We start from the raw sequence: 18,132 nt of genomic DNA on the forward strand, positions 1-18,132 counted from the left end.
AGGATGGTCTCGATCTCCTGACCTCGTGAACCGCCCGTCTCGGCCTCCCAAAGTGCTGGGATTACAGGCTTGAGCCACCGCGCCCGGCCAGTAGAATAATTAATTTTTCTAAACACCCTGACTGAATTATTTTGAGGCATGAAAAAGAGTATCAGACTCAATATGGGGAAATAAAGATCTTTGGCTCAAAGATCTTTGGCTACTTCTCGGGGATTCTGAGGCTTCTTTTCATGAACTTGTGATACCATGCATGATGCATAGAAGCGTACACATCCACAACAGGCAGACACCATCCTGCACCATCCTTCCATTGCAATCGTGATATAGTCAAAACTTACAGAGGACTTACTATGGCTATGCATGTGTTAAGGAATTTGCTCGAATCATCGCCAGTGAGACCACAGATGGTCTCTGAGGTGCCTCAGAAACATAACCAGCTTCTCTTATGCACTGACCTGATAACTCATTTCTGTTTGATTGTGCTGTATGTAACATAAGCATTAGGAAGTTGGAAAAAATATCTTTAATTTATTTGTCCCACAGAAGTGAAGAAATTCATAAGATTATGGTCTCCAGAGCCGGAAGACTTGGCATCAAGTTGCAACGCCAGCAATTACTAGCTGGGTGACTTTGGGCAAGTAATTTAACTTCTTTGTGCCTTCCATTCTACATGAATAAAATGGGAAAATGAATGTTTTTGAGAATAAAATGAATTAACAGATGTGACATGCTAAGAACAGTGTCATTATTGAATTAAGTTTAGCCAATAACAACCACAAGTTAAAGTTAAGAACTTTAAACCAGATGGGAATTCTTGATTTTACTATCATACTCTCATTACATTTCTGGAATAATCTCTACTTGATCATTAAGTATTATTTTTAAATGCTCTACAGGAGTCTGTTTATTAATATTAATGTTAATAAACAAATATGTTAATATTACATATTTTATGATATTCTGTGAAATGATACTTTTATTATTCCTAATAAAGATAGGGCCTGCTTATTAGTCTGTTCTCACACTGCTATAAAGATAATACTTGAGATTGGGTACAATTCAAGATGAGATTTGGGTGGAGACACAAAGCCTAACCATATCAGTCTGTAGTTTTCTTTGTAACATTTATCAAGCTTTAGTAAAATTAAATGCTTATTTCGTATGAAATATCTGGAAAATTTTTCTGTTCATCTTCACTATAGAATAATTTAAATAACATTGTAATTATCTATTATTTAAATGGTGATATAATTCCCCTAGTGATACTTTTCCCAGGGTAGTTCATTGTTTTTTTTTTTTTTTAAATAACTTTTATTGGTTCCTTCTATAGAAAGTGGACTTATATTTTATAGTCCCTCTGGACTAAGTTTTAGTAATTTCACTAAAAATTTTCCATTTCATCAAGATTTTCAGATGTGTTTATATAAAGTTGAGTAGTACCATTCTTGTGACTTTTAAATCTCTCTTCCTTCTGTTGTTACTTCCCCATGTTTTATTTTATGTGCTTACATTTTCTTTTCTTATGTCTTGATTAGTTGATAATCTATTAAAATTGGCTTTCAGATAACTAGTTTTACTTCTTTTAAGACTGATTTTAACTTTTAATTTCTTAATTTATCTTTGTCCTTTCTGTCTTCCTTATGTTCATCTTGCTGTCTTTTTCTAACTTCTTGCATCAGATATTAAGTCTTAGTATTTAAAGATAAGAATAGCAAAACTTTTGAGTTTTCTTTTCATTTTAGTTGTATCCCATGTTCTGTTTTTATTTTTATAATTGTCTGGATAAGCTGAGGTTATAAACTATATTTTCTCGGTACTAAGAATTCATTAAGAAATAATTTATCAATCTCCAAGTTGGTGGATTATTTGTTTTTTATTACAATTAATAGTCATTGAATTATAATAATATAATGCCATCTGCATATTTATTATTTAGAATTTATTGTGGTTTACTTGGTGACTTAATTAATACACAACCAGATTTTGAGTGTGATCTGTCAGCAAGGTATGTTCTCTCTTATTATACAAAGTATGATTAATATCAATCAGGTGTACTTTTAAAATTAGGGTATTTAGATATTCTATACCTTATTTTTTGTTCATTTTATCATGAAATACAGACAAATTCAATTATCTTGCTAACATTAATGTTTCTTTAGATAGCAACTATTAGTCTTGCTACGAGCAATAATATATTTTCTGTTTATTATCACCAGATTTTAGTCCATAATTTTATCTTTCTTTGGTTTTACTTGGTACACCTAAATATACTTACTTTTCTATTACATGCTCTATCAGCACGTAATAAATAAATGACTTCTAGCCCAGCTATGATTAATGAAGCAATCAGTGAACTTACTTTACCGCTAACCTTTCTTCTCTTCCCAATCTGTGTTGTTGGATCATTTCTATTACACATTGTCAAGGCATTGGAAGTGTGCATTATGCTTTCTCACTCTCATATGCACTTCTCTTTTAGTCTTTCTCAATCGGAATGGATCGAATATATTCACCACCTCCAATTATTTTGCTCTTATCTCCTCAGTCATTCCTTGGTTCATTGAAGTTTTGTTTTATATTAATTTCATCAAGAAGGGATAATGGGTACATACTTGCTGGACATTCCATGTTCAAAATTGCCAGCTAAGAAAGCTTAACTTGATATAAAATCCTTGTCTAACACTTTCTTTCCTTAAAGATTTTGTAGATTTTGTTCCAGTTTTCTGTCAATGAATATTGCTTAGGATAAATCTGAACTCAGTTTGATTTTTGTTTCCTCTTACGTGTGACTTGACCTTTCACCTTGTTTACCAGAGAAATTCTTCCTTTCATTGTAAAAAACTACCAATGGCAATGCAGTATATCACACTATATATTCTAGTATTAACTATCAACTACTCCCTGGTGTATTTTGTGCCTATTCAATATGTAGGTTCATAGTATTTATGTGGCAGGAAGTATTTTTGAATTATATATTTAAGAGTTGGTCTTATTCAGTTTGGCTTTTTTCTTCAAGGACTTTAATGTTATGCATGTTAGACATTCTTTGTCTATATTGTATAGTTTATTATTTTCTTTCCAAACCTTTTAGACTTTTTATTTTCCTTCTTATGTTTGATTTCTTCTTTCTATCTTCTGTGCCTTTACTGTGACTTTCTCTGTGTTTATCCCTATCTTGGTGCCTTTCAACAATATCTTCATTTCTGTAATGGTTTTATTTTCCCATTTTTTTTTCTCTGAAATTTGCCAGTTCACCTTTCATATCCTTCTGCTAAATTCATTATCTCTTCTCTGAATTCTTGCATTTTGGCTTCATAGTGTTCCTCATAGAAGTAATTAATTATTCTTTGGGATTTTAAACTTTGCATCAAACATACTTGGTCACAATTTTTATCAATTCCATGGCAAGTGCATGTATTTGAGGTCTAAGAACTAAATTTGTCTCTTAGTTTCACTAAACACAATGTACTATGTTATATATATATCTTCTAGATGACTTCTAGGAGGAAAAGAAAAAGTTCTGATTCAACAGCCATATTCATGCTGGACACCTACACTTTGAATTTCTTGCACTCCAAGATTCTAACTGTTGACCAGTTATCAGTTGACATTCTATAAATGTTTGATGAGTAGCTGAATGGCTGAAAAGATTAGTGCAAACTAAAGAATTACTAAAGTCCTGAATGTGATGTTTCGTTATGTCTATAAGTTATAGAATTTTCCCTATTATTTTAAATGTAAACATTTCATGGAAGTATATTTGAATACAAAAGATTATAAAATTACTAATCTGGCATTTTAAAATCCCCTGCTGAATTTCTTAGAAACAAACATAAATAATATCTTCTCTAGGTCATTTCATATATTTATTTTTTCTTTCATGTTCTAATTTTGTTGAGACAAAAGGAGAGATTTTTCTTTCAACCAGAATAATCAGAAATCTTATCAGTTTAGTAATTAGAGATTTAAATAAAAGCTAGCAAAGTAAGGCTACTTTGCAAGGTCTGATAGTATACAGTAGTTTAATGTTTATTTATCTGGCATTACGTCCTCTCTGTAAGAGAATGTGTTGGAAGATTAAGTACAAATAGTTTTTTGCTTGACATGCTATATTTCGTCATGCTGCTAATTAGCACAAATACTTACTCCAAGAAGTGAGATCATTACTTTCTCTGGTAGTAACTGAGAGGTGCTTTGTGTTGGAGAAAAAGCCCAGGTGTCCAGCTTGAAATAGCAATTACCACCCAGGTGTCTATCCTAGTAACAACAAAATACCTTAGCTCGAAATCCAAGAGGAAGAATGGAACCGCTTCATTCTTTCCATGTTGGATGGCATTCACGAATATGTATTAGTAAATAAAATAGTTAGCTCCTGCTGTATAAAAAACTACCTCAAAATTTAGCAGCTTAAAACAACAAGCATTTATTATCTTACATGGTTTCTGAGAGTCAGAAATCTGGGAGCAGCTTAGCTGGGTGGCTCTAGCTGTGGACCTCTTGTGAGGTTTTACTCAAGCTGTTGCCTGGGATACAGTCACCTGAAGGCTTAGCTGGGACTGGAGGATCTTGATGCAACCCCCCCTCATCTGGCTGTTGGCAGGAGGCCTCAGTTTCTCACCATGTGGGCTGCTCCGTAGGACTGCTTGCAACAAGGCAGCTGGTTTCTATCAGGGTGAATTATGAGAGAGAAAGAGATAAAAATTGAATGTCTTTTATAGCATAATACCATCCTTTCTACTATATCCTGTTGGTCACATTGACCAACCTTGGCACAATGCAGGAAGGAACTACAAAGAGTGTGAATACAGGAGGTGGAGATTATTGGGGGCCATCTAGGAAACTGATAATCACCAGGTACTAAAGTTGTTCCAGGAAGTACTCCAGGCATAGATAATACATGTATGAATAGAACAATTTATTTATTTCTTTTATTAGGCTTGTGATCGATAGAACGTGTATTTAATATCTACTATATACCAGCATCTGTGTTATACAAAATGTATTCTAAAGTAAATAAGACATAAGCTTATCCTTATATTCTGGCAGGAGAGATAAATTTGTCAGTAAATAGACAATGATGTTCCACTCTAACATTAAAGAGATGACATTAAGTACTGTAGGGGTATTTTGGAGAGAGGTTGCATAGAGAATATGCAAAGTTGAGCAATTGTTCCCAAGTGCATTTGAGTAGGCTAGACAGAGCGATTAGCATTGAAAGCTACAGCTACCCAGCATTTTAGAAGAATAAAATAGCATGCATATAGATTCACTTTTGCAAATACGAGTACAACAGTGTCTCTTGCCCTATGTGCTCTTCTTCAACGTGACCTGGACATTCTCCCATCTAGATGTGGGGTCTATTTCTCTGTGCTCTTAAATCTGAGGGTCTCTGGAACTGCCTTCACTAATAGACTATGGTAGAAGTGTTTTCATGCCTTTTTCTCTTATAGCCTTTAACTAGCTGGGCAGCTTCTACTGCCTGCCTCTTGGAATCTAGCTTCCATGTAAAAAGCGAGACTTCTTTTAGATACTCTTGCTGCAAGAAGGTAAGCCAAGTGAAGAAAGCATGGAGGATGAGAAGCCACATGAAGAGAGAGAGAGAGGTTAAGAAGCTCTAAGGCACCATATATGAGTAAAGAAGCTATTTTGCAGAAGATTCTTCCACCCCAGCTGATGCAATATCAATCAGAAATGATCCCCCTTTGGAGCCATTTCTACATTTTACCCCAAAAAATCATTAGCAAAATAAAAATGATTGCTTTTAGCTATTAAATTTTGGGGTAGCCACTTGTCCTGCAAGAGATAACTGAAATAATGAGCATGTCACATTACATAATCAGTAAACCATATAATGGAGCTAGCCTAAATTACAGACTGGGGCAGGCCAGCATGAAGCTGGCACAGAATTCAATGAAAAACAAAACATACTTGCTGTGTTCTGCCAAATGCTGTTAGGAAAGAGGTGGACACTCTCAACTCTTCTGCATGGCAGAGTGGCACAATGAGATTTGTGATTAGAGATGATCACACTGGGAGAAATTCAGAAGATAAGTGACATAGTGAAAGGACTTGAGGAAAGCAGCACCATTCTTCTATTATTATTATTATACTTTAAGTTCTGGGATACACGTGCAGAACGTGCAGGCTTGTTAGCTAGGTATACATGTGCCATAGTGGTTTGCTGTGCCCATCAACCCGTCATCTAGGTTTTAAGCCCCGCATGCATTAAGTACTTTTTCTAATGCTCTCCCTCCCCTTGCTCCCAACCCCCTGACAGGCCCCAGTGTGTGATGTTCCCCTCCCTGTGTCCATGTGTTCTCATTGTTCAACTCCCACTTATAAGTGAGAACATGCAGACGCAGCACCATTCTTATACATGCTCTTGAAATTGACCATACAAGGATGATGAAGGCAGACAGGGGAAGAGTCACAGCATGGAGAGGAGCAACACACTTGGAAACCATTAATAATTAGAATCACGGAGGTTTGATTAGGAGAAAGGAGTGAGACAATAGTTGTTGCAGATGATTCCACAATGCTTTGCAATTGTCTAAGACAGCAAACACAGGAGAGGGAGTAGCTATAGTGGGGCAAAGGTGGCTAATGAGTCAGTTTCAAATGTGTTGAATTTGAGGTGCCTATGGGATTTTTAATGTTTGCAGTCAAGTACTGGAAAAGCGATTGTACTATGGTTTTACTCAGCTATCATTTTCCCCTCTCTCATACTTCCTAATTATTTTTAATAGAGGGCAGCAATCCAAGAGATGTTGGTTGCTACTGAGTTCCCACTAATAGCTTCATACAGATTCTCACATTGTAATGGTCCTAACATCCCAACAACCCACTTTTCCCATTTGGTATTTTTTTTTCCATATCTAATTACAGGCATTAGATCTCGGTAATGACTGGGTTACATTTTCTGCTAGACAAATTACAGACATAATTATAGGCACATGTTCAGTTTAATATTGAAGCATCTGATGCTTCTATAGAGAAGATAATTGTCAGTCTTTGTAGTGTAATTAAGTCTAAATGGGAATCCTCATCATTTTCCAAATGAGCAAACAGTGAGCCAGTCTTGATTGGCTGTGTCATGGCAGCAAGTGAAATGGATTTGCTGTGTAGGTTAATTAGTCATGTATGAATGTCACAACCCTCAGAAAACTCAACATTAGCTCTAAGTATTAGAGTTCATTAGCAGTACATTGTTGCAACTCTCCATGATATTTACCTGGCTTATCTTTGGAAATCTAACCTCTCATTTTTTTTTTCATATATCTTTCTTCTCATAGTGATTCAGATCATTTAAATTTTCTACCCATGAATTCCAATACAGACATGAGAGAGCACAGGAGCAAGGATTTGCAGTGAGACAAACCTGCGATCAAATCCCTTTCGATTTCATTCTTATGGTGAGAATTTTGACTATTACTGTTAATATCTCTCAGTTTCAGTAGTTTATCCATAAATACATGTTTAATCTTATTTTCAATGCTTTTTTTTTAGTAAACTTGAGGCATTAATAAGCCTTTTCCTTAAGCTTTTCTCCACACATATCATTAACTACAGTTCAATATTTGTTTACAGCCTTTCCTTTGGTGTAAAATGTATTGTACAAGGAAGAACACGAACCTTAACTCTATATTTGCTAACTTTTGCAAATGCATACACCTGTGGAATCCAAACCTCCATCAAGAAATAGAATACTAATATCATTCCAGCATGTTCCCCTAGGCCTCTTCCCAGTCAAATTCCGTCCTACGCCTCCAGCGGAAGCAAGTTTTCTGATATTTTTCCACAACTTTTGCTTGTTCTTGAACTTCATTTGAATGTGATAATGTAGTCTATAATTTTTTTATGTAAGTCTCTTTTTTCATCAAATGTGATGTTTTGAGCTCCATCCATGTTGCCATTATTAATACATCTTCCTGCTGGAAGAACTAATATATCTGAACATTTCTGTTGCTTAATATAATAGAAATCTATTTCTTGTTCATGTCAGAGTACAACATGGGTATTTCTGGTTCAAGGACAGCTTCCTGGATATGGTGAACTTGGGCCCCTGCCAGTTGGGGTTTCACCTTTTCCTAAGGCCTGGGCAGAGCTGCATTCAGCAGCTGATTCAGAGAAAAGGGGCAGAAGGTAACCACAGTGTAAACATCCAGCCCAGAAGTGGCGCATATCACTCTGCACACATGCCATTTGGGGGTGAGGGGGTGGCGGGCACATGGCCATATGTGAGGAGCACAAAGGTGAAAAGCATAAGTCCTGGGTGAGCAGCATCATTCCTGTACATGCTCCACACTGTGGAAGGAAGAGTGCACATTTTTGATGGAAAGATGGTTCTCTGCCACAATGTCTTACCTTAATCCCATGACCTTCCCCTCACACTATGCTCTTTTCTGGGTTCCTCTGTAAGGGTAAATGGAGCATAAACCCTCTAAACCAATGACATCATGTCCACAGATTCCATACCTGTCAAATCTGGAAGTTAATTCCTGTCTATCCAATTGGAGTTTCCCTACAAACTTGGCTTGTCCATGAGCATTCTGCCACTTGCATGGGCTGCTGGATGTCCTCCAAGGCTGTTTCTAATGTTGATCCCACTTCTGTATTCAGATCTCTCACCTCTGCTAACCTGTTCAAATGTTAGTAATGAAAAAATATTTCCTTAGGTAAGGGTCTGCCTGGTACCCAGAATCTGTTTTCAAGCAAAATTATTTAAAATGCAGATGGTTCCTGGCATACTGTGGTACAATTTTTCAACTTTACAATGGCAGAAAAGTGATAGGCATTCAGGAGAAACCACATTTCAAATTTTTAATTTTGATCCTTTCCCAGGCTAATGATATGAATACTATAACTCTCTCTCAGTGCCTGGCAGCGGTGGTGAGCACAGCTTCCGGTCAGCCCCGCCATCTCAGGGGTAAACAACCAATGCTCTAAAGTGTACCGTGTTGCTGAGTGATTCTGCTCAACTGTAGGCTATTGGAAATGTTCTGAGCATGTTTGAGGTGGGCTAGGCTAAGCTATGATGTGTGGCAGATGAGGTGTATTAAATGCATTTTTGACTTAAGATATTTTCAACTTTATTGGTACACAAACCCATCATAAGTCAAGGCACATCTGTACAGAAATTCTTGACTGGAAAATCCCCCAATCACTCTCTTAACTTTTTTTTTCTTTTCAATCAAGCCATTATCAACAAGGCTCCTAGAAATGTATTGAGACATTTACTATGTGTCTGGCCCTTTGCTAGAGCTTTTCATATATATTATCTAAATTAATTAAAAAACGTTATAAGATACAACTTATTGTTGTTATTCTAGGATATAGGACGCTAAGGTCCAGAAGGTGAATGGTATTCTGAAGACAGAATTAGAGAATAACTTGGGATTTGAATTCATGTAATTTGCAGTCTTATGACTAGAAAAGATACTAAAGATTCTCTAATTCCTTCATTTCAAAGATAGGGAAATTGAAGCCTAAAGCACTCCAGTGATTTGTCTACATCCAAATGCTGGGGAGCGGCCAAGGCTTCTAAATCTATTATGTCTGTTGTTTTAAAAAACAATAGGCTGGGCGCGGTGGCTCAAGCCTGTAATCCCAGCACTTTGGGAGGCCGAGATGGGCGGATCACGAGGTCAGGAGATCGAGACCATCCTGGCTAACATGGTGAAACCCCGTCTCTACTAAAAAATACAAAAAACTAGCCGGGCGAGGTGGTGGGCGCCTGTAGTCCCAGCTACTCGGGAGGCTGAGGCAGGAGAATGGCGTAAACCCGGGAGGCGGAGCTTGCAGTGAGCTGAGGTCCGGCCACTGCACTCCAGCCTGGGCGACAGAGCGAGACTCCGTCTCAAAAAAAAAAAAAAAAACAATAAATGTCATTATTCCTACACCCTTGCACTATGCCTGAATTGATTCCTAGTTGACGGTGACCAGTAGGGCAGCTTCTGTTTGGAGGCTGCCTATCAAAATACTCTCAGCTCCCACCTGAATGCTGATGTCACATCAACTAGCTATCTTCCTAAAATGATCGAACCACACTTCGCCTTTGCTAAACACTTTTTCTCTTAAAGTTTTCCCAAAATCTATTTAGCAAAGGCAAAAAGGCTTTGACAAAATTTCCCCTAGTTCAAAGGTATGAATTCACTGCATAGGTGCAATTGAAAGTTTTTGCTACCACAACAATCAGCTTCTCATGTTTCCTTGCTATCTTTGCTTTTATTGTCTGAACCCAAATCAGCTTGGCTCAGCACTGGCAACAATGTCATATGTAACGGCTGTAAATATGTTTTCTTCACTATCAGGCGTCTTTATTTACTCAATGTAAGGAAATAAACTAGTGTAGGTTAGGAGTCACCTACATATTGAAAATGAAATGGGAAAACATTCCCACAAAGAAAATAAAATATCTTTGAAAGGTGACATGCCATGTTACTTTTGTTAATCCCTAGTTGGGGGCCTTGTAAACACACAGCTAGAGTCCGCTGCAGTACATATCTATGATGATATGTATCTAAGTGAGTGGGTATAAAAGGAAAAGAGAAACTATTTTCCCCCTAAAGAACAATAACATACACTCTTGTAAGCCAGTTAGCAAAGCACTCTGGAGAGACCTCACTTGCTGGAGTGATATGCAATTTGTGGGAAGCCACTAATTGCAACTTATAGAACATGGTTTTAAATCTTTCCAGAAAGTGCCTTACTTATTCAAAATGAGGCATTTAAAGGCTGCAAAGCTGACAAAAGCTCCTGCCCATGGTGACTGACATTTTCCTGTCCTGGAGAGAGAGTAAGTCTAACATCTTATAATGACAATTGGAGTCAAGTGTCCCATGGGGAGAGGGGAGACGTTGGCCAATACTAAAAAGTAAAACAAAAAAAGAAAGCTACTGTTTGCTTGAGGACAATCAGATTTGTGGAATGAATGAATCTTCGGTGAATTCTCATTAATACTGTAACACATATACTGTACACACATATATATGTATGTCTATCTATATACATGACAATCTGATTTCAGGCTCTCTCTCTTTCTCTCTCTCTATATATATACACACACATACACATATATATATAATATTTAATAGATTTTACCTTCAGCAGCAAGGCTCTGCTAGATATCTTCTAGGAAAAAAAAAATTTAAAAAATCAGTTCCAAACCACTTACTAACCAGAACACTGCCTACTTTCTAGAAGTCAAGTAATACACAGTTTTTGAATGATGAATACAGTTTTCATTAATTGAGAACATATCACACCTCTGGCATTCAGGTCAAGTGTATCCCCTGCTGTTTACCATATAGCCCTGCTGGGCTTTCTTGAGTGTTTCAGGTCTTTTCTCATGCTGTATTCTCTTCCTTCCTGCTCTCTCCCAAAAGCTTCTCTGTCTAGCTATCTACTCCTTATTATTTCACACTCAGTCAAAATGTCTAGCAACAGGTGAAGAGTTATAAATCAGGGATTGCCTACCCTGGAGGCTGAACATTTCCCTTGAACTTGCATGTGGTGACAATTTCCTTCTATGACCCCAGTCTATGTAGATGTCATGCTATGCATCCCTACAGGATGCTTCACTTTTTCTTTAATGTCACTGGGAACAAATGTGATTGCTTATCAAAACCTCTTGGTAGGAGCCCTAGAGTGGGAGAACATGCTGGTCTTGCTTCCTTTTACCTTCTGTGTCCTCTTCCCTTGGTCCAGTTCCTGTAGGGGCACATAAACATTTGTGGAATGAATGAATCTTCAATGAATTCTCATTAATACTGTAAGATAGGAATCATTACCCTTAATATACACAAAAGAACTTTGAGGAAGATTAGAGAAGAAAATTCTCTGGGATTCTTGATGTAACAAATAATAGAGCTAGTTTGAAAACCATGTCTACCTTTCTCTAAAATCCATAACTTTCCACCTCATGCTACTTTGTCCTTATGCTTTAAAAGGAACTCCTTAACCACACAAATTTAGGAATATAAAAGTGAATGAAAATAGGCCAGCAAATGCAAAAAAAAAAAAAAAAAAAAAAAAAAAAATGCAAGTGAAATTACAGGCAATGACATGGTTAGCAGATGGCCAGCAGTTTTAGTGTGTTTAACTTGCTTTTTTTTTCTTTTTTTTTTTTGTGCCTTGGTGCCTCATGGGTATTAGCTCAGAAACCAGCAGTTCCTAAACATATCTCATGGTTACTTAAAAGAAGTTAGGAGACTGAGGATGAAGTGAAGCCAACCTGTGTTTTCCTACCCTGGCACAGAGTTTGAAATCTGTAGGAGTGGCTTCACCAATCAAGTCAGGACTGACACATACCACAAGGGAGAGGGCAGTCACTTACTCTGACTCTGGTGGGAAAAGAGAATCCCTATAACGAATCTCTACTCACCATTTAGTTTGGTCTGTGACTACTTCAACCGGAGGTAATAAGATTATAACCATGTGGAACGCCTTCAGAAGGTGACATCCTTTGAAAGGCATATAATTGGTGGTCTTATTGGAATACTGCATCGAGCTAAACTTTTATAAATATGCAGAATGCCTGAGAAAAGCTGAAACTCTATTGAATGATTTGGAGAAAGCAGACATAGCCAATTTCCACACCACGATGCTTATGAGTAGATTATGTGGAGACTGGTGCCCATAGCTTGAATCAAGGGCCACTTAGACTTTGTGAGAGAGATTCACAGTTTCAACTGGGTGATAGTTCCTCTTCGAATTAAAAATGACAGAAATTATTGAAATTTATTTTTTCAATAAAAGAGTAAGTCTATTTTCAATTAAAAAAAGAAGTCTATTTTTCAGATAGACCAGATAGACCAGAGCTTAAGCCAAAAAAATTATAAAGCTGCTAAATGTAAACCAGGCTTTGCATGCATTTGGCACATTTAAATGTGAACCCTCAAATACAGTGTCACCCTAAGATATGCAAAGTATGACCTAGTGGTGGCTTGAGCACTGCTTGAGTAAGGGGAGGACTCCAAGAGGACTTGTTGAGCTAAAGGTGAGAGGAGAAGCCAGGCACGGTGGCACACCCCAGTAGTCTCAGCTACTCAGAGGTTCAAGTGGGAAGATCACTTGAGCCTAGAAGTTCAAGTACAGCCTGGGCATCATAGTGAGACTCCACCTGTAAAAAATAATAATTGAGGTCATGGGTAAAAGAGGAAATGCACAAGGCTGAAAAACTGGCATAAAATTATGGGAGGAGCATAAACTCCATGGCCAGGAACTAATTGTTTTCACGGATTAAACAAACACGAATTGGATGCTCCAGTGGGGCAATCTGTTAGTGTGTGGTACTTATACATAAATACACATGAAACATTTTTATAAGTCATTTTAGGAACAGTGCTAAATCCCAGGAATAGGAAAAAGAATCATACAAGGTAATTAATAAATTATTTTTTGATATGGTTTGGCTGTGTCCCCACTCAAATCTCATCTTAAATTCCCACCTGTTGTGGGAGGGACCCAGTAGGAGGTAATTGAATCATGGGTACAGGTCTTTCTCATGCTGTTCTCATGATAGCGAATCAGTCTCATGAGATCTCATAGTTTTAAAAAGGGGAGTTTCCCTGCGCAAGCTCTCTTCTCTTGTCTGCTACCATGTGAAATGTGCCTTTCACCTTTCGCCATGATTGTGAGGCCTCTCCAGGCACGTGGAACTGTAAGTCCAATAAACCTCTTTCTTTTGCAAATTGCCCATTCTTGGGTATGTCTCTATCACCAGTGTGAAAACAGACTAACACATTTTTCTTTATAGTAATTTCTTAGTTTAGTGAAGGAATGAGACATGTGGACAGATATTTACCTTAGTAGACAGGAATTCACAAAATACAGTAGGCACAGCACAGAAAGAACTAAATACTTGAACATGGAAGAATTTCGAAAGTAAGTTATGCAAGCAAGTGATCCTTGAGAAATATTTTCCAGAATGCTAGTTATGTAATACATTAGGATAGGCCAACACTAGAAAGGAGGAAAATCTTCAGAATGCTATTGTAGCAATTCAGGCTCCAGTGGAATATGGCTTAAAGAAATAATATTTGGTATTAGAAGCTGATTTTATGAGTATTCAAGAAGAAATTTGCTTTCCCATTAATTCCCTTGCATGGTTCACATTGTGTGTGTGTGTGTGTGTGTATGTGTGTGTGTGTGTGTGTGTGTGTGTATACTCAAACTTCATCAATCCACACTCATTCAATAACTAGTTATCTATTTATTAATCATTTATTGTGTCCCAAGAACTGAACTAAGAACTGCCGGAACAAAATGGATGGTATAAGAGCCCTATCCAATAGGTACCACTAATTGAATGACCTTTTTGTACCTACCTGAAGACTTAGCCTAAGTTAAGCAAAGCCTAACACTATCTAATCTCTTATATTATGGCATCATGTTGTTGGGATAATGAGTTGAAGCAAAAAAGAGCATGGTCTAGCTAGACAGAGGGTCTCAAACATGAGTGTGTATCAGAATCACCTGGAAGACTAAAACAAGGATTGGTGGACCCTGCCCCAGAATTTCTGATTCAGTAAGTCTGGGTGGAGACTGAGATCTTTAATTCCAACATATTTTCAGTGAATGTTGATGCAACTGGTCCAGGAATAATACTTTGAGAACCTTTGGAGATATACTCGTTTCTCATTTCTCTTTCTTTATTACTCTATCTCAGAGAATCTATCCTTCCTTGTCAACACTAGCAGCACCAAAGGTTGAATTCTATGTGGTTCAGCTTTCTGCTTAACATGTGGACTTTTCTCTTTCTAGGACTGAGTTGGAATCTGTTGGATTTCTTTGAATTTCACTCTTGTCCAGGGAAAACTGTTCGTTAAGTAGTAGCTGATGTGGCCGGGCTCAGTGGCTCACGCCTGTAATCCCAGCACTTTGGGAGGCCAAGGAGAGTGGATCACCTGAGGGCAGGAGTTCGAGACTAGCCTGGTCAACATGGCGAAACCTCATCTCTACTAAGAAAAAAAAAAATACAAAAATTAGCTGGGTGTGGTGGCGTGCACCTATAATCCCAGCTACTTGGGTGTCTGAGTTAGAAGAATCGCTTGAATGTGGGAGGCAGAAGTTGCAGTGAGCCAAAATTGTGCCGCTGCACTCCAGCCTGGGAGACAGAGTGAGACTCCATCTCAAAAAAAAAAAAAGAAAAAAAAATAGTAGCTGATGGATAAAGTGTCATGATCCCCAGAGTCAGGGGAAGAGATGTGGCCTCTCAGATGAGGATGGGTGAAGTTTAGTAGCAAACTTTCATGGAGCACCTCCCAGATGATACCTCTGCATCACGGCCTGAACATACATGCCTTGAGAAAGCAGTCTTTACCCAAAAGCGTGTGTCCCACAAACTCAAAAGAAGCTCTCAGTATTTAAAATGATAAAAGCTCAATCATGACAACAGAAACCATATTCACTATACAGGAAATTGAAATTCAAGTCTTACCTATATATCTGAGAGAAAGAAAAGCCTGTGTTCAATCTCAGAGTAGTCCCTAATTAACTATGTGCCCTTTATCAGGTGACCAGCTAGCCACGCAGTCAATTCACATCACTGCGGAGCGTATGAGGAAAGCTGCACTGCATTCGTTTTCATGCACTTACATATTGAAGTCAAAACTCCAACGTGCAAACTGAAAAAAAAAATAATAATAATTAACATAATTTCCTCTAGAATTATTTGGCTTACAAAAATGAAAGTGTAGTTTTAATTTAAGTGTTTTTGGGTGTTCTCCCTATCGAAGTCTGGCTACACGTAGTAGACTTTATCTCATTCGTATATGGGGAAAATTAAGCACTATTTCAGCCTATGTCTAAGGGCCGCTTTGCTGCATGTACAGAGACCCATGTACATGGGGAGAAGACATGTTGCATTGGCCAAGCTTTGAAAAAGTGGGATAAGATCTGGGAGGACCTTACACAGGCAAGATTTCCACGTTAAAAGAGTGAGAATATACAGATTCCCACCAAAATTATGAATCTCTAGCCCAGTGCTTGGCACATTTAAAGCACTCCATAAATACTTTTGATTTGGAATTTAGTAGAGAAAAAAAGAGCCAAGATTTGTTGGGTTTTACTCTTGAACCTGCAACTCATTTTGTTCTGAAAACATTCCCCAGTAAAAACGCTTGGCCATCTACATACAGCCTTGGCCATCCATATATATTTCTCTTAATTTTCCACAATATGTCCTCAGCAAGTGTAAAGTTGTAGAAAGGTGAACACCATGGTGTCCTATAGAGGAAATAACTTAAATAACTTTCCAAGATGCATGGTGACGCTAGACATCGTCAGGCCTCACTGTAAAACCTTGCTTTTCCAGATGGTGAATGGATGTGAAAAGTTTTACAAGCACTTCTTTTCCAAATGTTGAAGAATTTTAATTTTTTTCTTGTTGTAAAATGTTGATGCTCCAGCCATTGAAAATAGTGCAATATGAAAACTTGCTGATCTGCTTTTTGTCTAGAGAAAGAAAACAATTTGTTTGGCACAGTCATTGATTTTCCAGTAATTTGAGCAATAAAGGGACTAAATTCTTAGAAAAAATACCAAATCCAACCCCAGCTGCCTGATGTTTTCATAAGATGCTGCATACTCAGCTCAGAGTCCAGAAACATTTATAATTTGTAGTTCTTAATGAACTGATGGAAAGGCAAAGATGTTAATAATTTCTACATTTTACAAGCTAAAGGTATAGTCATCAATTCCTAAGTCATTATGAACAAAATATTTAAACTTTTGGCCTCAATTTATCCAATGATAATGTAAACGTACCAGACTACCTGCTTCTCCAAGTATGTATTCATAAGTAATAGTAAAAATGATGATAATGACTCCTTTTTGAATGCTAGTGTTTTCTACATGTCAGGCATTATGCTAAAACCCTTGCTTGAATTAGCTCATTTTGTTCTTATCACAACCCTAAAACATGTTCTATGATGTCATTTTACAGATAGAGAAAACCAAGGTTATTTAGAGGATAAGCAACTTTTCCGAGTGAACAAAAACAGACCTAGGATAAATTCAAGTCTATCTTACTATAAAACCAGTGTCCACAAACATTTGTCAAAATTATAAATAGGATCTCAGATTAAATATTATTATTTCCCCCTTTAAAAGACATATATGAGCATACACTAAGCCATGAAGTAAATGATAGACAATAGATAGGTGATAGATAGATAGATAGATAGATAGATAGATAGATAGATAGATCACACACATACTTGTTTCTTTCCAATTCCAACAGCCCACTCTGTTTTTTCCATGACTCTGAATAGATTATTTCTGTTACTTTGGATAGGTGGGTTGATTTCATAAAACAAAAAATAAAAATAAAATATTTTATCACTTTTAGATATAAATGACTTGTTTTTGCAATTTATATATCTACTTAAATAACGAAAATTCAAACTTGTTTCACAGTTAAAACTTCTTTCTTCCCACTTCCAGAAGTGGATTCAGATTCAGAGACCTAATGCTCACGCACTTTGGTGTAGAACCTACTTTTCGAAAAGGGATGCAAATTTTGAAATATAAATTTAGATACAAAAGTGAATATTTAGTGTGATGTCAGCGAGAGGGTGGACTAGGAAGCTCCAGTTTATAGAAGGCAGTGGTACTCACTGTAGTATATAAAAACCACAGAGGCACTTCAGACCATTGAACAGCTAGAGTTAGGAGATTACAGGCCAAGGAATGCAATAGAACATTTAGGACCCCCTAGAAAAGGCTGGAGTGAGATATTTTGGGAAATTAAGACACTTAAAAGAAGCCAGGAAACACACAGAGACACACACACACAGAGGACCACCAGACAGAATGCATACCCAGAAAAGATCTGAAAAGACATTAAGACTTCAACCCAGGCTAATGTCAAGGGTAGGTGGGCCTACTAAGTAGTAACAGTCTTCCACATCAGTTTGCAAAGATGGGGAGAGGTGTCTGCTTTTTCAAATGCCCAATTTTTAACAGCAACAACAAAAATAAGGCATAAAATGAAATAGGGAAATATGACCCATGTAGAGGAACAACATAAATGTTGTTATTTATAGATACACACACACACACAATGGAATACTATTTAGCCATAAAAAAGAATGCAATTATATTATTTTCAGCAATATAGATGAAACTTGA

This window comes from Rhinopithecus bieti, unplaced genomic scaffold, assembly GCF_001698545.2.
Source record: "Rhinopithecus bieti isolate Rb0 unplaced genomic scaffold, ASM169854v2 scaffold_9696, whole genome shotgun sequence".
In the NCBI taxonomy this organism is placed as follows: Eukaryota; Metazoa; Chordata; class Mammalia; order Primates; family Cercopithecidae; genus Rhinopithecus; species Rhinopithecus bieti.